Source organism: Panthera leo, chromosome B3 (genome assembly GCF_018350215.1).
Source record: "Panthera leo isolate Ple1 chromosome B3, P.leo_Ple1_pat1.1, whole genome shotgun sequence".
NCBI lineage: Eukaryota > Metazoa > Chordata > Mammalia > Carnivora > Felidae > Panthera > Panthera leo.
The window spans coordinates 9,361,007-9,382,214 of record NC_056684.1 but is presented as its reverse complement, the minus strand read 5'-3'; the positions used below and the strand labels follow the sequence as shown (position 1 = coordinate 9,382,214).

Here is a 21,208-nt window from a genome sequence, read left to right as displayed (position 1 = left end):
TTCTCCAGGACAACCAAACAAAATCCTTGCCAATAATCTTTTTGGAACACTAAAGTGTTAACACTGATTAGATGTTATGGAATTTATCCTAGAGCTCATCGAAAGTTGGTGAAATTGTCCTTCCTGGGTCATACCTCTGTGCCCGCCACTATGCAGACACTTCTGTGACACCCAGAGACTCGTGAGATTTGGGATTGGGTGACCTCTTAGAGTGGCTGTCTGCACTGTCTCAGTCACCCAGGGCTCTCTGCCTCCCAGCCAGGTGCTGTCTGCATCCTTCCAACTCATGGTGACTTTGGGAATGGCCGTCCAGAGGCTCAGGAGTGGAGATGCTGCTGTCAGGCACGGAGGGTAAGTAACTTTGGAGTGAAGTCTGTGAGCTTGTTAGCTGTCCGTCACTTGCCATGGGCCACTGGAGGGAATGACGGTAGGTGTTTCATTCACCATCCCCAGTGTTGTGATAATGGTTGTACTGGAGGATGGGTGGGGAGGAGATCTTTCCCTATGAACTTCAGATAAACCTCCCATTAGCCACCTGCCTGAGGATCAAAATCTCACTGTGGACCTCCTCTGGGTGGTGAGTATTTGGGTGTCTGGGCAGAAGTTGACCCCAGGCTGCTCCAAGCAGAAGGCCGTCTCTTGCTCTGATCTTGCTCTCTGACAGCACGGTTCTGTCCCGCTCCCCGCAGGAGGCCAGCATGTGCCATGCGATTGCTGGCCTTTCCTTCCAAGCACATCAGATGGGCTCTGTTTGCAGGGTCCGTGCATCGCCCCATGTTGCTGTGTGGAACCTGGCATTCTCCAAATGCCTGCAGCTGTCACCAAAGTATTTTCAGCCCAGCTCAGTGTGTACCCAAAATCCAGGGTGGGGGTGGGGAAGCAACACAGGACCATTTGGAGGAACCAGAACCCAAATGGAATTATTAACATTTGAGGTGGGGGTGGCGATATCTTTGCTCAGGATCTGAGTGGAAAGGAACCCAGGGACACGAGTGGATCATTTGGTCTCTTGGAGACCCCTCCAGTTTTGTGATGTTCTAAGTTCTAATTCAGGATGAGAATGGTAAGGGGCAGGCCAACCAGGTAGAAATTTGCTCCTGTTTATTAGAAATGGAGATTCAGAGTCGTGGAAGGGAAAGGAATATTCTTAGGTCACAGTGGCTGTGCTCCCTCAGGCGTGCTGGAGAAGGGGGTGGTGAAGCTAGAGGGCTGTGTGGGGCCAGGGGTTGCGGGAGCAGAGGGTACCATGTGTGTGGGCAAACGAGAGCAGACTCAAGACTGGTGTCACTGACAGATGTGGGCTCCAAGGCCCTGACACTAATTCTAGACCCATCCTCTTGAAGGTCTGAGGCCACCTGCCTACATATGTACTGTTAGGGATTGGCTCTGAAGGCTGAGTTTTCCAGGGACGTTATCAGAGGTGGCTTCTGGCCACTGTATTAGTTCAAGGCTGTGGAACAGGTGCCATTCATCTTCGTACAGTGTTCTATTCATTCTCAACAACGCTTCAGTTCTCCTAGGTGCCACTTTCAAGGTTGTAATGACCCCATTGGATAAGACATGCATTTCCCCCTACCCCCCCACCCCCTTTCATCAGGATCGCTGGTTTGCTTGTCCATGGAGAATGGTCATGGTATGAATGTTTACGTCTGTTGCTGGAATGCATTGCTATCATATACTTGGGGAGGGATGTGAGGGGCAGGTTTTGTCCTGTTAGCAGGAGCTTTATTAGTGTCACAGAGCAAAGGAAGTTCTGCAGAAGTGCTATCAAGGGGAACTCATAAGAAGAAACCCCTGTGAGGATTCTGATATGTCCTGATGAAGGGGGTGGTCTCCTCACTGAGTTACAGAACTGCAGTGAGCCACTGTCACCAGTGGACAAGTTGAAGCATGTAGCTGGGAAATGCCCTTTAGCCACCTCTGGGGTTAACAGGGATTAAGGTCGTCATCCATGCATCACTTGAAGTGATGTCCTCTATGACATCCTGCCACCGTATCCTCACCTCGTTGTGTTTTTAGAGGTTCAAGAGTGCCTGGACTCCAGCACCCAAAATGAGCAGGAAGGCCCAGATGAAGATTTCTGTCAGGACATACTTTTGCTCTGAGAAGAGTAGCAAGTCTTGAACCGAGGTCACGGGTGTCTTGAGGTGTCTGTTCCAGCTTCATAAATATTAAGCATTATTTTTCACATGTCTTATACATTTTTGTGTAATCCCTGTAATATAAGGGCAGGTATAATTGTATATTCTTTATAAAATGTGTGGCAGATACAATTAGCCTTACTTTCTACATGGGGAGACTGAGACTCGGATGAGAAAAGTCAGTCTTTCAAGTCACACATTTCATCGCCGGCGGGGTCTGGGGCATGAGTTCCTATCTCCTGATTCCCAGGTACATGCTGTTTTTGCTAGACTCAAAGTATTAAAGAATCCAGACTCTTTGGAAGTAATGAGGGATTCCAGAAATAGCCTTAGCAGTGCTTAACAATTTGAAAGACCAAAGGCACTGAGGCCAAAGAAGATTGAGACAGGTGAGCTGTTTCATTGTATAAATTTCCATTAACTTGGTTCATAATAATTGAGGCCACATTTGTGCATTTCTATATTAATTAAAAATACTTGAGATCTGATACAGGGTCGAAAATGACACATTGAATTGTCTCTCAAATTGTGCTCATCCCAAATGAGAATCCCCTTGTGACCATGATTTTGCAGACTTGATTAGGTGAGAAGAAATGCATTCAAGTGTCAAAGGCTACATTTGCTAATGAGCTTGACCTCTCAGAGCTGCCTGGCTGGGCAGAGTTGGTGCACAGTTGGTGCTCAATGAGTGCTGATGGTTGGCTGGATGCACTGAGTGTTCAGTTAGCCTCCGATCCCACGGATCGTGGTGCTTTCATTGTGTCAGCTAGAGTGACATTCCAAACAGAACAGCCTATAAATTTAAAGACACATTTGGAAACTTTTCAAACCTACAAAAGGTAAAGAGAATAGTATCATAAACTCCAAGGTCTTGTTTTCCAGATTCAATACTTATCGATATTCTGCTGTTTTCATTTATTGATTTCCCTCACACACATACACACACACACATACACACACACACACAGGGTGGGAGAAGAGAGAGAGAGAAAGGGAGAGAGAGGGAGAGAGAGTTTCTTTTTGGCTGAGATACTATAAAAAAATTTCCAAATATCATATCATTCACCTGTGAATACATCTGTATATATCTGCAATAGAGAATGATTTAAAAAAGTATATACAACTACAATATCATTATCACAACAAAGTCACAATCATTTCTTATTATCATAGAATACCTCTTTCATGTTTAATGTTCCATGATTGTCTCAAAATGCCATTCTGTTCTTTAGATTCTTCAAATTACATTTCAGACAATGTCCACACTATATTTAGTTGATTCAGCTTTTATATCTCCTTCAGTGTATGATAGTTTTTCCTCCCCTGTAAAGAAAAAAAGTTAGGTCAAGAGACTAAACCAGATTCAGGTCTTTTTTTTTTCTTTTTGAAAAATAGTTCATAGGCAAAATTGTGCACTTTCTTTAACCTACAATATTTAGAAAGAATTCTATGTTTCTTAAGTATGCATTTATTCCAGGTCCTGATTCGTAGACAAAACTCATAAGGTGACGAATGTTTTGAGGAAATGATACAGAATGGTCCTTTCCCACACATCAGAAATCAGACTCTTGCAAATCGTGGCCATCTAGGACACTGCTGCTGGGTAATGACCATAGGCTTCCGAATGCCTGACATAACTGTCACATACTCCCTTTTAGGAAGGATTTTAGGGCAGAGCAAGGCCCCAATTCAGGGCCTATGTTTTCTTGCTTTACACACAACTCTAAGAAGCTTCATTTTATTTTGGTACTCCACAGGAAATACGAAAACAAAATTAGAGGGAGCGGGTGGTCTGGAAACAGGGAGAGGGATGGCTGTCATCTGAAGAAAATGGAGGAAAAATGAAAAGCGAAAACAAGAATGAGAGAAGACACAGAGTCCGGGATACACTGACAGAAAGGCCGAGAAACTTCCTCTTCCTGTTGGAGGATACCTCATGCCTGCCTGTTTACGTACAGTATCTAATTTATTTTCACATCAACCTTAGGATGGAAGTACTCTCTTGTTCTGTATTTTATGGATAAAAAACATTAAGAAATGTTCCTACAGTCATCCAGCTGAAAGGAAATCCCTAAGAACATTGTCCTATTGCCCCACGATCTGATACTGGGTGAGCCTATGCGTTCATGAGACAGAAAGCAGGATAATTGAGGCCCTGCATCTCTTGGTCAAACAGGTAAGACACCACATGGTACATTTTTGAAATCTACTGACTTTCACACAAAACGGGAAAAATGAAAAGTTTGTAATCACGTTATACAGCTTCAAGTTTCTAGAAAATTTATATACATCGAAGTACAGATTTAAATGTTTAGGAGTTGGACTCTCCAAAATTTTACAAACCAGAAACACAGAGATGTTACAGCAGTAGTTAAATTAATGGATTGGCTTATCTTGAAGTGTTATGTGGTAAATTTTCAATGGCATTGATGTTGCCTATTCTGTCCATCAGCCTGGAGTATTTCTGTGGTTTTCTAGAATTTTCAGTGAGACAATTGACTGCCAGAGCCAGCAAGCTCTACTCAAGAATCTAATTTTTTATCCTTCCTCCTCTGTAACTCAAGATTGGATCACCATCACATCCTACAAGTGGCAGTGATTATCGAAGAAATGATGTGTGTATTTCTCTCTTCCTGCGAAAAACGAACCTGATGGGAGCCCTTAGACTGGATAAATTCTGCATGATGACTGTCTTAACCAATTCTTATTGAAGGTTAGGGATTTGGGGAAGGTAAATGCTTCATCATTAGAAATGACACTTTGGGGGCACCTGGCTGGCTCAGTTAGTAAAGCATGCGACTCTTGATCTCAGGGTTCTGAGTTTGAGCCCTACGTTGGATGTAGACATTACTTAAAAATAAAATCTTAAAAAAATAAAAAGAAATGAAACCTTGAAAGTCACCTAGCATCATGTTACCTGTCTGAGACTCAATCTTCTGGGGCCCACCTGAGAGTCAGAAAATAGAGAATCCAAGTTAGGAGTCACGGTCAGGCACATCCTATACAATCTGGGGCAACTGATGGAGGGACAAATAACCCTGCCCAACTGGTCAAGGCCTCAAGCCTTTGGTAAGTAACTTCTGGTTCTCCTAGCGTGGACTCCGAATGAGTGAATGATTTTAAATATGGACATGGTTAAGATAAAGAAAAACTTTTGCTGCTTAAAGAACTTGCCTTCAACTCTGGAAAACTTAGCTATCCAGCAATTATTCATTTCCTGACCATTCTGGTAACCCAGGTTTTATTCTATTGAGCTTTTGGAAAAAAACTTTTGTTTCACCAGCAGAGAAAAGTCTGGACCACATGAACTAGTCTCACCTGGCATGACATTTCTCCTGTGCCTTCAACAATTTCACAGCATATTGATTCTTCATTTCTTTCTCAGACATCAGTTAATTAGCTAACCTGGGTTTTGATTCACACGTATTAAACACCATCTTTTTTGAGCACACAAAACCCCTCTTATGTGACATAAATGGCATTATGTCCAAAAGAATAGTGTTAGATTGTCTTTTACCCTGGAAGAAAAGGAGGTAATTAGTTTGATATATATTTTTTCACTGGCGAATGTTAATGCCATTTTCACTGCAGAAGGAAAGGTGAATGGCTGTGCCCAGTCACTGCTCCTGGTTTTTGTGGCTCTGACATTATATGAAAGGAGTTTGGGGGAAATGGAATGGAATAGAAGGGCCTCAGTTGAATATGTGGATAAGTAGTGTTCTTAATACTTCAACAAAATCTAAGAGAGTTTGCAATTCATATAGCTTCTCTGAAAGGCTGCCAAGAGGGATATTTTCAATAGATTGGTGGAATGAGGAATTAAATGTAGATTATTCTGGAAAAGATTGGAATTTAATATAACATTTGAACAGGTTAAATTTATATCAATAAAATACCAGATGGAGAATGGGACTGTTTAATTTCCAGCACAGAAGACACATAACGGTTCTAGAAAGGATGAACGCAGCGTCGGCTGCTGTCTGAGGCTTCTGTGTTCCTTTTCAAAAGCAGCCTGGGAAATTTCTGCCATTCTTTGAAATTCAAGGCACTGGCAAAACTGCGGTCAGATGTGATGGATTACGCAGCCAATTTGCTTGAAGTTTGTGGTTCATTAATCCAGCTCTTTGAAATTCAAAGAACTGAAGTGATGTCATTTGGAATGTACATCACAGAAAATTAATGGGGTTCCTTGGTCAGAAGTGAGAAGGAAGACAATGTGATGAGGGAAAAAAGGGGCTGGCGAGGGGTGGGAAGCCTGGTTTCCAAAGGGAGAAACTGCCTAGCCATTCAGAGCCCCTCATGGTCCCCCCACATAGGCTTTGAGGGGACCCCTCTTTGTGGGGCAGCCTTGCCAGGAATAAGAAAACACAAAGTGTTGCTTATTCAAGCGGTTCCCCAGAATTCCACAGCAGTAGCTGCTGTTAAAAGTTTTAGTCTGTCTGATTCAAATCAGCTGATCTGACTGGTTCCCCTGTCTCTAGTGCCCCAGGGCCACAGTTCCATCGGGGTCTCGCTGGCTGGGCTGGGCCAGGCTCAACTGATGCTGTGCTGACATTGGATGCTCCCAGTGTGGACCGGCCTTCAAGGCCTGAGGCCCTAGTGGCAGGAAGGAGACTGAATCACTGCCAAGGAGGCGGGCTGGGAAAGTGGGCTGAGAGGTCTCTGGAAAGATCCAATGAAATAAACGAATGGGAAAGGAATAGATGTTTAAGGAGCTTGTACTCTGCCAAGCTGGGAGCTGGGTGCTGTCACAGTTCACTGGATCATCATAGCAACTGTCTGTGCTTTCAGCAGAAACAATGCCCTGTTGCAGAGTGGTTGCCCCACAATTTTTTTTTCTGGATAAAAGCAAAGCAAAGCCAAACCAAACCCCTAAAAACAAAACCAAAAAATCCAAACGTAAACCCCAAACCAAAAAAAAAAAAAAAAAAAACCTGAAAAAACCCAACACTGTTCTTTAGCTGGATAGTAATATTGTCCTTCCTTTTCAAATCAGGACACAGACCTACTTGAATAGCAAGAGAGTTCTGTTTGTACTTTGTAAACTGCAAAAACGCTCTTCAAATGTTAGCTTCCATTATGGTATCCATGAATAAACCCATTTCCTTAAAGCCCTCACTTCTGGAAGTGGCTGGAGCATTGAAGCAATTCAATACCTGTTTGTTGATTAAATGACTCGTTGACCATTGGGCAGGAGGGTCTGATGGTACCTTAATGGGATTGCTATCTCACAGGAAGAGAGATGAGGATTTACACACATATATACAACCCACTGTGTATGGCGAGTTTCCAATACTGTGTAAGGAAGTTGAAGTTAGCTATTTATTAAAAGAGGCAACGTGAACATTTTCAGAATTATTTTCCCCTTGGAAATCTTAACTTTGGCTTAGACCCCTTGAAAACTCCATTAGGGCTCAAAATGTACCAGTATTTTTATTGGGTAACAATATAATCTGAAAGAGTGAAATATTTTGTGTTTGACAGTGCAGATGGCGGTTCTATTTCATATTAATAGTCGAATCTAATGTGGATAGTAGTTTTTGTTGCCTATATGTTTATTAACGTTTGAGTGCGATTTGAACTTGATCGCATGTTTTATTGCTTCCTCCAACAGTAACTACTCTTTCACTTTAAATACATTTACGATATTACACATATATTTTGAGGCATAATAAAAGTAAATTTATATGAAAAAATTCCAAACAGCTTTATGCATTCTTATTTCTAGCCCTTACTTCCACTTAGAGTCTGAGAGTATTGGACGTAGCCACTAAAAGTTGGTCAATGAATTGCAGCTCTCAGGAAGAGTAAGCTTTAAAAGAGAATGCCACGACTTTGTGTTCATTCTCTCCTGGTGCCATCTTTCTCCAGGTGGAGAATACCTAGATTTTCTTAGTCTGTGTTGAGCTCCCATTTGCTGACTAGAGTTGGGATCCTCACTAGCTTTGATAGGGTTGAATTTACCTGTAGGTAAAAAGTCTCTGTATGTTTTTCACAGGTTAAAAACAAATGAACGAACAAACGAAACTTTATCACGGTAAGTTTTGCTCAATACAAAATGTAGAGAGAACAGATTTATGGACCTCCCCCTCCAATCCCAATTCACCAATTATTATCATTTTCCTCATCTTGTTTTACCTTTCTCCTATTTATTTATTTTGCATTATTTTTAAGACAAATCCCATATCATTTCACCTGTAAATAGTTCAGTATAAATCTCTGTTAAGGACTTTTTAAAAACCGCCTTGTGATTATCACACCCAAAGCAGTTAACCGTGGTTTCCTTAATATCATCTACTACTCTGCTCATGTTAAAATTTCTCTGATTGTTTTAAAGGTGTCCTTTGTGGTTGGTTTGTTTGAATCAGGATACAATTACTGAATGTTTCTCCTAAAGCATAGATACTTCCCTGGGGCTACCTCAGGTATCTTTAGAATTAAGATATTAAGGGAAACTTGGCCTCTAAGGCATTAGGGCTCCATTTGCTAGTCAGGGCTGAAGGGAGGGGGAGGTTGCAAGGGAGGACTAACGTGGCCTCTTGGGCTGGATTGGGTGGGAGAGGGCACCCAAATGGACAAGCTACAACTTTAAAGGGGCAGAGCACTCCCATTCCTAATTCTAGAAGTGGTCTATGCCAGGTCATTTTACCCTGTGGCCGCAAAGTCAGCAGTGGAATCCTTTGGAGCCTGGTGGGAAATACCAGTCATTCCAGGAGATTCAGCTTAAGAAGGTAGCAAAACACCGGGTCTTGTGAGTTGGGGAGGATGGTCCCTGCACCTCAGCCAATTAGTATTTGGAGGCAGTAGGATAGAAGGCAGAGAATAAAACAGAAGGAACTGAAACAGAGATGGTGGATTTATTACCCATGTTGGAGAGAAGCAAGAATGTGTACGACTGGTTCTATGACTCTTCTAGGACAATAGGTATCAAGTGTGTTTGGAAAACAAGATTATTTGGCTCATGTTGGTAGGAGACCAATAGTAGGATCTGGTCATTAGATCCTAGTCCTGGAAACATAACTTCCTTTCAAGTCCCACTGGATGGGGGAAGTAGGAAAGAGGTAACCCGTGCATCACCTGCCCATGCTGAGATTGTCCTGGAAGGTTTTGGGGGAAGGGCTCTGACTGAGCCGCACAGGCAGAGGAGAGCACTCAGGTGGGGTTGATATAAGGTGTTATTTAGTACCGAAGCAAGCATCCCAAACGATATGTTCCTGATCTGAAATAATTAGGTCTTGTCTCCTCAGATTCATTGACATTCTTTGTCCATATTACTGATGGTATAAATAATATCACTAGGTGTAGAAATAATGAAAATGGACATTTGGGTTGTATTTCATAGAGCTTGACGCATTTTAACAAGCATTATGTCCTTCATCTTCACAAAAACTCTGTCCATTCAAACTTGGCTGATGTTTACTGAGCTCTTACTATATACCATAATCTGTGCTGGGTGCTTTTATATCTGGTGTGGTCCACTCCAGATCCCTTCTTTAAGGATTGTGTCTCTAAAATCCCTTACTTGTTGCATTGAACGGGATTCACCCAAAGAATCAGAATAAATATATAATTTATTTTCTACAAGGAACTGACTTGTGTATTTGCAGGCATAGGCTAAGCAGCCCCCACATGCTGCTAATTAGTCTAATGCTAGAGCTTGAAGCCCGCAGGTAGGTGGTCAGAAAGGAAAGAAATCACAAGCCCACTGGACCTCCATATGCATAAGCTGGAATCCCAGAAAGACCAACTGAACCCTGCATCTGTTCTTGTTGTCTCTGACCTTGATGATGAGGGTATCCTACAGGGGCCAGAGTGTTTCTTCATGGAACTGAACATACACATACCTGGCCCAAGGGTCAGAGAAAAGGAAGAGAAATCCAGGGGGAAGAAGAGAGCAACTATAAGACCAGCTAAAGAGGCCAAGTCAGCAGATCAGCAACAACATAAGTACTGCAAAATAGCTACGAAACACAAGTGTTACAGAATCCCAACTCCTGGAGAATCTTTCTTGGGGCCGATGCTAACAAGAAACACACAGATGAAGGGAATTCTGGGAAATGTAGTTCAGCCTAACCAACTGGGTACAGAGCCGGCACACCTGTTCTATGTAAAGCGGGTTTGTTTCCGGTATTAGGGCAGGGAGTGGGGCTTGACCTGCAGAAGGGAGGGCTGGTCTGCAGCATGCAGAGAGAACATAGGGTCAACTAGACCTTAGTGACCATGCAAGACAGGAACTTCATGTCTTAGGTAGGGCTCACTTTGCTGATGCATTCTGCTAAATTTTCAATGAAATGGGGCAGCATGTCTTGACCTTGAACAATTAGCAGGGAAACATGGAGTGCTGTCTTACTTAAGCTGATGGGTCATTTATTCACTTGGCATTTATTTGTTGGCTGTGTGGTGGTGTGGTTCTGTTGTTTTGTTTCACAAGGGACATTCCAGCATCACATGGGGGAACAGCTGAATCCTTTGGCATCCCAGTTGGAAGCAGCTAATTGTCACATACTCCTTATCCCAGCAAGCCTGTGCCTGGCAGACTGCTTGCCTCAACCAGGTGGGCACCTGGCCACTTGGGGCATGTTCCCTGACATGCGGAAAACGTCTTCCTTAGCAAATTTGGTCTCAGGTAAAGGACATAACTGGGTCAGCCCAACCCTTACCTATTTAGACTCAAACCCCAACAATGTGTACCTCGAGCAATGTGCTCTTTGGGAATCTATCACTATGCACCCTGCAGGGTGAGGGGAAGGACCTCTGTCTTGGCTCGTCCAGAATAGGTGGAATGCACACTTACTGACAGTACGGTCATCTGTCCGAGCTGGGATAGGCAGCATGGAGCCACTTTTGAAATTAGGAATAGAGACTAAATGTCCTGGTGGGTGACAATTCCTGAGGATGAGCGTGGGGACGTTTGGATCAGCAGAACCTATTACTTGGTCCAGGAATCAAATCCACTGGGCCAATGGCAGGTCTGAACCCTGGAACAAGAGTACAGGCCCTGCCAAAGTCCTCTTCATGGAGCTCTGATATCGATGTGTTGCCTGGGAATTTCTTGCCATTTTTAGTCTCTGTTCTTTGATCTTTGCTTAATGGGGGAAATAAAAAAGCTTTGTGTGTTCCAACTGGAGAGGCTGGACTCCCAGACTAGGAAGTGGAGCTCAGGCAGGCAGACCAGAAAGGCAGAGCAGAACCTGTCTAGGGCTGCAAATTAGTATATGCCCCTTTGCCGGCAGGCTTTCTTCTCTAGCCAAGGGCAGGTGATGACTTTTTAGGCTTTTTCTATAAATCAATCTAGATAATTTTATCTAATGTCTCTGTCACAGAGGAAGGTAGGGGTGACTTTCAGAAGTTCAGATACGTGGTTCAGCCCCTGACAAGTAGGCTGAGCCTTGGGGCCCAGGAGGAGGAAGCTCCAGACACCAATGTGGTTCTTGGCAGGGCAAAGGTCTGATCTTTAAAAAAAATTGATTTCCTTTTCTGAGAGGATTTAGTAAGTTATTCTGTGCATTATCGCTGAACTAGTCAGTTGTGTCCCTGGGCCTCTGGAATTGCACTGAGAACCAGTGGGGACATCTGAGAGAATGAGTTCTTTTTGGATCATTTCGGTGGTGAACTTCTTCCAGTTCATGGCAGTCAGCTTGTGCGAAGTCAAAGACAGAAGATCCAGCTTGAGGATTTCCTGGACTTTTAAGACCCTTTACTGGTTATGAGCAATCCTACCTCCCTACCACTCAAAGACATTCCAACCCATCAAGATCCAATGAATCAGATCTACTCTAAAAAAGTGTGCGTGTGTGTGTGTGTGTGTGTGTGTGTGTGTGTGTGTGTATGTGTCTTTCATTTCCCTGCTAAGCAGGGATGTTAGGACCTGGGTGTGTGTCATGTAGAATATGCCACATAGAATGTGCTCAGGGAGACACATCTAGGTGCATTTGCCTTTTTGTCCTGCCAGCCCTGAAGATTCTGATAGGGAATGTGCTTTCAGAATGTGTTTTATCAGTCCACTCCAGCAGAGGGCTTTGACAGAAGAACCTTTGACTCTAGGTCAGGAGTGCATTCCCCACCTGCTCCTTAAAATAGACTGTGTGTCCTTCACTCTATCTTCATGAGTGGTTTAGACTTGATCTGCTCTTTCTGACACCTGTCCTGTGCCTTTCCCCCATTTCTATTTGCTACTCCTGTCTATGCCCTGATGATTCTGGGTCCTATCATTTTTCTTTGAGACCAAAAGAAAACAGTAGCCCTTGTTTTGGGGGAACCAATTCCCTCCCTCCTTCCTTCTTTCTTCCTTCCTTCCTCTTCCTTCCTTCCCTCCCTCCCTTTTTTCTTTCCTTCCCCTCCTTCCCTTCTTCTCTTTCTTCCTCTTGTTCTCCTTCCTTCCTCTCTTCCTGCTTTCTTTCCTTCCCTTCTATTCCTTCCTTCCTTCCTTCCTTCCTCCCTCCCTCCCTCCCTCCTTCCCTCCCTCCCCTAAACCTCTTCTGAATACTAAGAACTGTGCCAACCATGAGGATTCAAAGTCACATATAATGTGGTCTGTACTTTGAGGAGCTCCTAATGTTCTAGGGTTGACATTCATTTATATTCAGTTTAACAGCTTGTTCTATGCATCCAGTCATGTGATTCTCTACTTGCTTTGTACATTTAAACTGTGTCAGCAACAAGACTGCTAAATCCCCATGAACAGAGACTATGATTTTGCATGGTTCCCAGTGCCTGTCTCAGTGGTACAGATGAGCTTCCGCATCTATAAAATGGAAATAAAATGAGCTAATTCCTGGTCCTGTGGTGAACTTGAAGTTCCATGATGTCTCTAAGTGAACAGCCCCATGCCTGGCCCAGAGCAGGTCTTGATAAGTGATAGCTATTATGGTCTGTGGTTAGAGCAGCTCGGTAAATACTCCTGCAACTCATTGGAAATGGGTTGACTTGACAGATGGGCAGAGACAGGAGGTGAAATTCAAGCCCACTGACTTGTTAGTAGAGTAGCTCCAAAATTGGATACCAGACAGAGCAGAGATATCCTAATGCTGCCTTTGTTCTGCTACAAGTTGAAGCACATACGCAAAGTTGACTTCTCAGGAGAGCATGTGGAACTACGAAATTCACTGTCAACAGCAGGATCAATCTGACTCTGGATTTGCTGAGTTGATTGTATACATGATGATGCACGTATGACCTGCATTACCACGGGAGCAAGAGCAATGCTGGAGGAACACTTATGAGAATTAGACCTCACTTTCGTACAGACTGCATTAGTTTTCCAGAGCTGCCCTAACAAGGTACCATGGATGAGGTGGCTTAGACAATAGATATGTCTGTATCTGAGGGTTGAAAGTCCAAAGCCAAGGTGTCATCAGGATTGGATCCTTACAACACTGTGGGGGAAGGATCTGTTCTGGGGCTCTCTTCTTGGCCTATCGATGGCCATGTTCTCCCGTTGTTTCTTGCTGTCGTCTTCCTCTATGCATGTCTCTGTGTCCAGATTTCCCTTTGTTATAAGGACACCAGTCATACTGGGTTGGATTGTACCCTCATGACCTTATTTCCACACGATCACCTCTGTCAAGTTCCTATGTCCAAATAACTCGATATTCTGAGATAATGAAGGTTTGGATTTATTTTTTGTTTTCAATTAATTTATTTAATTTACATCCAAGTTAGCTAATAGTGCAACAATGATTTCAGGAGTAGATTCCTTAATGCCCCTTACCTATTTAGCCCATCCCCCCTCCCACAACCCCTCCAGTAACCCTCTGTTTGTTTTCCATATTTATCAGTCTCTTAGGTTTTGTCTACCTCCCTGTTTTTATATTATTTTTGCTTCTCTTCCCTTATGTTCATCTGTTTTGTATCTTAAAGTCCTCATATGAGTGAAGTCATATGATATTTGTCTTTCTCTGACTAATTTCACTTGGCATAATACCCTCTAGTTCCATCCACGTAGTTGCAAATGGCAAGATTTCTTTCTTTTTGAGTGCCAGGTAATACTCCATTGTTTATATATATACACCACATCTTCTTTATCAGTTCATCCATCGATGGACATTTGGGCTTTTTCCATACTTTGGCTATTGTTGATAGTGCTGCTATAAACATGGGGGTGCATGTGTCCCTTCGAAACAACACACCTGTATCCTTTGGATAAATGCCTAGTAGTCAATTGCTGGGTCATAGGGTAGTTCTATTTTTAATTTTTTGAGGAACCTCCATACTGTTTTCCAGAGTGGCTGCACCAGTTTGCATTCCCACCAGCAGTGCAAAAGATATCCTTTTTCTCCACATCCTCCCCAACATCTGTTGTTGCCTGAGTTGTTAATGTTAGCCATCCTGACAGGTGTGAGGTGGTATCTTGTTGTGGTTTTGATTTGTATTTCCCTGATGATGAGTCATGTTGAGCATTTTTTCATGTGTCAGTTGGCCACCTGGATGTCTTCTTTGCAGAAGTGTCTATTCATGTCTTTTGCCCATTTATTCACTAGGTTATTTGTTTCTTGGGTGTTGAGTTTGATAAGTTCTTTATAGATTTTGGATACTAACCCTTTATCTGATATGTCATTTGCAAATATCTTCTCCCATTCTATCGGCTGCCTTTTAGTTTTGCTGATTGTTTCCTTCGCTGTGCAGAAATTTTTTTATCTTGATGAGGTCCCAATAGTTCATTTTTGCTTTTGTTTCCCTTGCCTCTGGAGACATGTTGAGTAAGAAGTTGCTGCGGCAAAGGTCAAAGAGGTTTTTGCCTGCTTTCTCCTTGAGGATTCCTTACATTTAGGTCTTTCATCCATTTTATTTTTGTGTATGGTGTAATAAAGTGGTCCAGGTTCATTTTTCTACATGTTGCTGTCCAGTTTTCCCAGCACCACTTGCTGAAGAGACTGTCTTTATTCCACTGGATATTCTTTCCTGCTTTGTCAAAGATTAGTTGGCCATACGTTTGTGGGTCCATTTCTGGGTTCTTTATTCTGTTCCATTGATATGAGTGTCTGTTCTTGTCCCAGTACCATACTGTCTTAATGATTACAGCTTTGTAATACAGTTTGAAGTCCGGGATTGTGATGCCTCCTGCTTTTTCTTTTGTTTGTTTGTTTTCAAGATTGCTTTGGCAATTTGGGGTCTTTTTTGGTTCCATACAAATTTTAGGATTGTTTGTTCTCGCTTTGTGAAGAACGCTGCTGTTGTTGATAGGGATTGCATTGAATATGTAGATTGCTTTGGGTAGTATTGACATTTTAACAATATTTGTTCTTCCTATCCAGGAGCATGGAATCTTTTTCCATTTTTTTGTGTGTCTTCTTTCATAAGTTTTCTATAGTTTTCAGTGTATAGATTTTTCACCTCTTTGGTTAGATTTATTCCTAGGTATTTTATGGTTCTTGGTGCAATTGTAAATGGGATCAATTCCTTGGTTTCTCTTTCTGTTGTTTCATTGTTGGTGTAGAGGAATGCAACCAATTTCTCTGCATTGACTTTATATCCTGCAACTTTGCTGAATTCATGGATCAGTTCTAGCAGTTTCTTGGTGGAATCTTTTGGGTTTTCCATATAGAGTATCATGTCATCTGCGAAGAGTGAAAGTTTGACCTCCTCCTGGCCAATTTGGATACCTTTTATTTCTTTGTGTTGTCTGATTGCCGAGGCTAAGACTTCCAATACTATGTTGAATAACAGTGGCGAGAGTGGAAGCCCTGTCTTGTTCCTGACCTTAGGGGGAAAGCTCTCAGTTTTTCCCCATTTAGGATGATATTAGCACTGGGTCTTTCATATATGGCTTTTATAATCTCAAGGTATGCTTCTTCTATCCCTACTTTCTTGAGGGTTTTTATCAAGAAAGGACGCTGTATTTTGTCAAATGCTTTCTCTGCATTCATTGAGAGGATCATAAGGTTCTTGTCCTTTCTTTTATTGATGTGATGAATCATGTTCATTGTTTTGCTGATATTGAACCAGCCCTGCATTCCAGGTATAAATCCCACTTGGTCGTGGTGAATAATTTTTTTAATGTATAGTTGGATCCGGTTGGCTAACATCTTGTTGAGGATTTTTGCATCCATGTCCATCAGGGAAATTGGTCTAGAGTTCTCCTTTTTAGTGGGGTCTTTGTCTGGTTTTGGAATCAAGGTAATGCTGGCTTCATGAAAAGAGTTTGGAAGTTTTCCTTCCATTTCTATTTTTTGGAACACCTTCAGGAGAATAGGTGTTAACTCTTCTTTAAATATTTGGTAGCATTCCCCTGGAAAGCCATCTGGCTCTGGACTCTTGTTCTTTGGGAGAGTTTTGATTACTAATTTGATTTCTTTACTGGTTATGGGTCTGTTCAAATTTTCTATTGCTTCCTGTTTCAGTTTTGGTAGTTTATATGTTTCTAGGAATTTGTCCATTTCTTCCAGATTGCCCATTTTTGGGGAGTATAACTTCTCATAATATTCGCGTATTATTGTTTGTATTTCTACTGTGTTGGTTGTGATCTCTTCTCTTTTATTCTTGATTTTATTTATTTGGGTCCTTTCCTTTTTCTTTTTGATCAAACTAGGGGTTTATCAATTTTGTTAATTCTTTCAAAGAACCTGCTTCTGGTTTCATTGATCTGTTCTAATGTTGTTTTTGGTTTCGATAGCATTGATTTCTGCTCTAATCTTTATTATTCCCTGTCTTCTGCTGGTTTGGGTTTTATTTGCTGTTCTTTTTCCAGCTCTTTATTGTGTAAGGTTAGGTTGTGTATCTGAAACCTTTCTTCCTTATTTAGGAAGGCCTGGATTGCTATGTGTTTCCCTCCTATGACCACCTTTGCTGCATCCCAGAGGTTTTGGGCTGTGGTGTTATCACTTTCATTGTCTTACATGTACTTTTTAATTTCCTCTTTAACTTCTTGATTAGCCCATTTATTCCTTAGTAGGATGTACTTTAGTCTTCAAGTATTTGTTATCTTTCCAAATTTTCTTGTGGTTGATTTTGAGTTTCATAGTGTTGTGGTCTGAAAATATGCATGCTATGATCTTGATCTTTTTGTATTTGTTGAGGGCTGATTTGTGTCCCAGTATATGGTCTATTCTGGAGAATGTTCCATGTGCACTGGAGAAGAATGTGTATTCCACTGCTTTAGGATGAAATGTTCTGGATATATCAGTTAAGTCTGTTAGGTCCAGTGCATCATTCACAGCCATTGTTTGCTTGTTGATTTTCTGTTTGGATGATCTGTCCATTGCTGTGAGTGGGGTGTTGAAGTCTCTTAGTATTATGGTATTACTATCGATGAGTTTCTTTATGTTTGTGATTGATTGATTTATATATTTGGGTGCTTTCACATTTAGAGCATAAATGTTTACAACTGTTAGGTTTTCTTGTTGGATAGACCCTTTAATTATGATATAATGCACTTCTTCATCTCTTGTTACAGTCTTTATTTTGAAGTCTAGATTGTCTGATATAAGTATGGCTACTCTGGCTTTCTTTTGTCGACCATTAGCATGATAGATGGTTCGCCATCCCCTTACTTTCAATCTGAAGGTGTGTTTAGGTCTAAAGTGGGTCTCTTGTAAACAGCATATAGATGGATCTTGTTTTCTTATCCATTCTGTTACCCTATGTGTTTTGATTGGAGCATTTAGTCCATTGACATTTAGAGTGAGTACTGAAAGGAATTTATTGCCATTATGTTGCTTGTAGAGTTGAAGTTTCTGGTGGTATTCTCTGGTCCTTTCTAGTCTTTGTTGCTTTTGATCTTTTTTTTTTTTTTTCATCTTTTCTCCCCTTCAGAGAGTCCCCCTCAAAATTTCTTGCAGTGCTTTTTAGTGGTCATGAATTCCTTTAATTTTTGTTTTTCTGGGAAACTCTTTATCTCTCCTTCTATTTTGAATGACAGCCTTGCTGGATAAAGAATTCTTAGCTGCATATTTTTCCAATTTAGCACATTGAATATATCCTGCCACTCTTTTCTGGCCTGCCAAGTTTCTGGGGATAGGACTGCTGTGAACCTGATCTGTCTTCTCTTGTAGGTTAGGGACATTTTTTCCCTTGCTACTTTCATGATTCTTTCCTTGTCTGAGTATTTTGTGAATTTGATGATATGCCTTGTTGATGGTCAGTTTTTGTTGAATCAAATGGGAGTCCTCTGTGCTTCCCAGATTTTGATGTGTGTGTCTTTCCCCATGTTAGGAACATTTTCCACTCTGATTTGCTCACACAACCCTTCTACCACTTTTTTCTCTCTTCATCTTATGGGACCCCTATGATTCTGATGTTGTTACTTTTTAATGAGTCACTGATTTTTCTAATTCTTAAATTGTGCTCTTTTGCCTTAGTCTCCCTCTTTTTCTGCTTCATTATTCTCCATAAGTTTGTCCTCTATATCGCTGATTCACTTCTCTGCCTCATTCATTCTTTCCACCGTGGCATTCATTCAAGATTGCAGCTCAGTTATAGCAGTTTTTATTTCATCCTGACTAGCTTTTACTCCTTTTATCTCTGCAGAAAGGGATTCTAATCTATTTTCAACCCCAGTTAGTATTCTTATTATTACAATTCTAAATTCTGTTTCAGACATCTTGCTTGTATCTGTGTTGATTAAGTCCCTGGCTGTCATTTCTTCTTGTTCTTTCTTTTGGGGTGAATTACTTCATTTTGTCATTTTGAAGGAAGAAAAGGAATTAAAGAGGTAAAAAAAAATTAAAATTAAAAAATTAAAACAACACACACAAAAAGTCAAATAAATGATGCTAGATCCTAGGTGTATTTTGGTCTGGTTGTTGAAAGGAGCTTGATAGATTAGAGAAAAGAGGTAAAAAAGAAACATTTGAAAATTTGAAAAAATGGATACAATGAAATAGAATAAAATGAAATGATGGAAGTAAAATAGAATTTGGAAAATTTACAAAATGTGAAAGATATAGTAGAAAAAAAATTAAAGAAAAATATTTTTAATAAAAAGTGAAAATAAAAATAATTTTTTTCTCTTTGTTTTCAAGAAAAAGAAAACAAATGAAAAAAGAAGAAAAAAATGGAATAGATGGACCAGTGAACAGACTGAAATACGATTGAAATTGCATCGTTTTCCCTTAGAAGTCAAACTATGAAGCACTTTATAGTCCATAAACTAAGGAGGGGGAGAGACTTGCGTTCCTGAAGAGTGAGGTTGGCCCAGTTGGGCGGGGCTTAGTGTAACAGCTCCATTCTCCACTAGATGGCGCTGCTTAGCTTACGGGGTAGATTGTTGTGGTGCTTGTAGGTACGTATGTGCGTGCGCGGTAGCAACGGCAATGGCGTCACCCATCTACCCAGTCTCTGTTATTGGAACTCTGTTCTCTCGGATCAGCAGTCGCGCAATGTCCTTTGTCCCCGGCTTCCCTGCACTGCCCGCTTTTACACTCTCCGTGACCAAGCCGTCAGGTTGCCAGGCGGCACCTCCTTCCTGAGTTTTACCTCCGATGTGGCTGTGTTTCGCGACCCCTCACTTCTGAGCGACCGCGGCTTTGACCCGCTCCGCCCCTCTGCGGGAGGGTCTCCCCGAGCACCAGCCGGGCGCCGGCCGCCCCCAGGAATGTTTGTGGGACCCTGCTGCCGTGGATGCCCAGAGACCGCGGCTGGGTGCCAGCCGCCCCAGAAAAAGTTCCCGCGTTTGTGTAGCAGCAGCGTTTCAGGGACTGCGGAAATCACAACACACACCTGGCACCGGACTTCACCCCAGCGACCTTGTTCCAGCACCAGCCAATGTGGTTGTTCTCTGGGGTCTGCTGGGACCGGGTGGCTGCACAGCCTCTACTGAATGTCCTTCCAGCAGGGGAACCGCTTCTCCCCGTGTGGCCCCAGAACCTCCCGGACCCCACTCTGCTCCTGAGGATCTGCCCTTCCCACCAGAGCTCCGCCAGGTAACAAGCTGCGGAGTTGCAGACTCTGAGCTCCCCGTTTATACAGTCTTAATGGAATCCACCCCTCTCCTTTCTCCCTTCTCCTTTTTTAGTTAAGTCTCTGCGGCTGTTTCCACTTTTCCACGTTCTCTCCAGCTGCTTTTGGGGGAGGTTGCTTTTCCCCTATTATACCCCCCGCCCCACGCCGTCTCCGTCCTCTCTCCACAAGCAAAAACAGCTCCCTGCCTTCCGAGGCTTCTCTCTCCCCAAGTTCATCTTTTTGCACCGCATACCTGCTGAGTTGTGTGGTTCGGGTTGTGCAGACTGTTGTGTTAACCCTCAGATCAGTTTTCTAGGTGTGCAGGATGGTTTAGTGTTGGTCTGGCTGCATTTCAGGGACGCGAGACACACAAAAAACTTCCATGTGTTCTGCCATCTTGGCCTCTCGATCTGGATTTCAATATATGAATTTTGGAGGATTGGGGGACACATTTCAGCCCATAATACAGACTGTGATTATTATTATTTCCCATCCTCTAGAGAAGGGGAATGGGGGCCCAGGGAGCTTTGGGATGGCCTAGCAATGGACCTCAGATTCCCGCTACACTTGTAGGTCAGTGGGCTCCAGCAAAACTGGGGCATATCAAGGAGCTCTGAGGCCTTGGGGTTAGGGTCCTCCAAATAGGCATGGAGTTGGTGTGAGTATTTATCCCGCCCAGGAAGTGTGTTTGGATTTCAGGCCAAGTGGACATGTTATTCAGAAATGCAATGAGGCTTTTCCCTTCTTCTTACTTATCCACTTTCAGGGTGATGATGATGCCGATGGTCACGGTTACAACCACCACCATCGCCTACATCTGGCTGGTGGTTTGTGCTTCTCCAAGGCTCTTTGTACGCATTACCACTTTTCATCCTTACAGCAACCCCATGGGATAGGCTCAGGTTTATAAACCCTCATCAAAGCTCCTGGGGCCAGAGGTATTCTGGAAATTCTGAGTTCTGCAGACTTAAGAAAAGCAACCACGGCACACGTCCTGTTTATGACAGAACAGCCTTCGTGTGGTCAGGGGCAGCACTTGAAATCAAACAGCAAAATACATAAAACTTCACACCAAATTGTATCAGGAGTGATAACCAAGAGTCTCTTACCCATTTGAATCAGGTTCCACTGTTGACCAGTTTTGAAAAAACTTCCGTTTTCAGAGCTTCATGAATGTGAGTGAATTTCAG

The 21,208-nt window shown here is 42.4% G+C and overlaps 2 long non-coding RNA genes across 5 annotated transcripts in view; one reads left to right on the top strand and one right to left on the bottom strand.

Moving 5' to 3' along the window:
* The window catches only part of LOC122221636, a 19,523-nt gene extending 11,345 nt beyond the window's left edge, over positions 1-8,178 (top strand). For 2 of the 3 annotated variants that reach the window (XR_006203342.1, XR_006203340.1), the window contains 2 exons: positions 259-351; positions 2,020-2,199. This is a non-coding gene — a long non-coding RNA (uncharacterized LOC122221636). Of the gene's footprint in view, positions 1-258; positions 352-2,019; positions 2,200-8,139 lie in introns of those variants that run through there. The other variant, XR_006203341.1, reaches the window with a different exon arrangement.
* The window catches only part of LOC122221637, a 22,947-nt gene extending 1,739 nt beyond the window's left edge, over positions 1-21,208 (bottom strand). Inside the window, exons 1-2 of one of the 2 annotated variants that reach the window (XR_006203343.1) lie at positions 21,128-21,208; positions 3,320-3,464 (exon numbers count right to left, since the gene is read on the bottom strand). This is a non-coding gene — a long non-coding RNA (uncharacterized LOC122221637). Of the gene's footprint in view, positions 1-3,319; positions 3,465-20,271; positions 20,341-21,127 lie in introns of those variants that run through there. The other variant, XR_006203344.1, reaches the window with a different exon arrangement.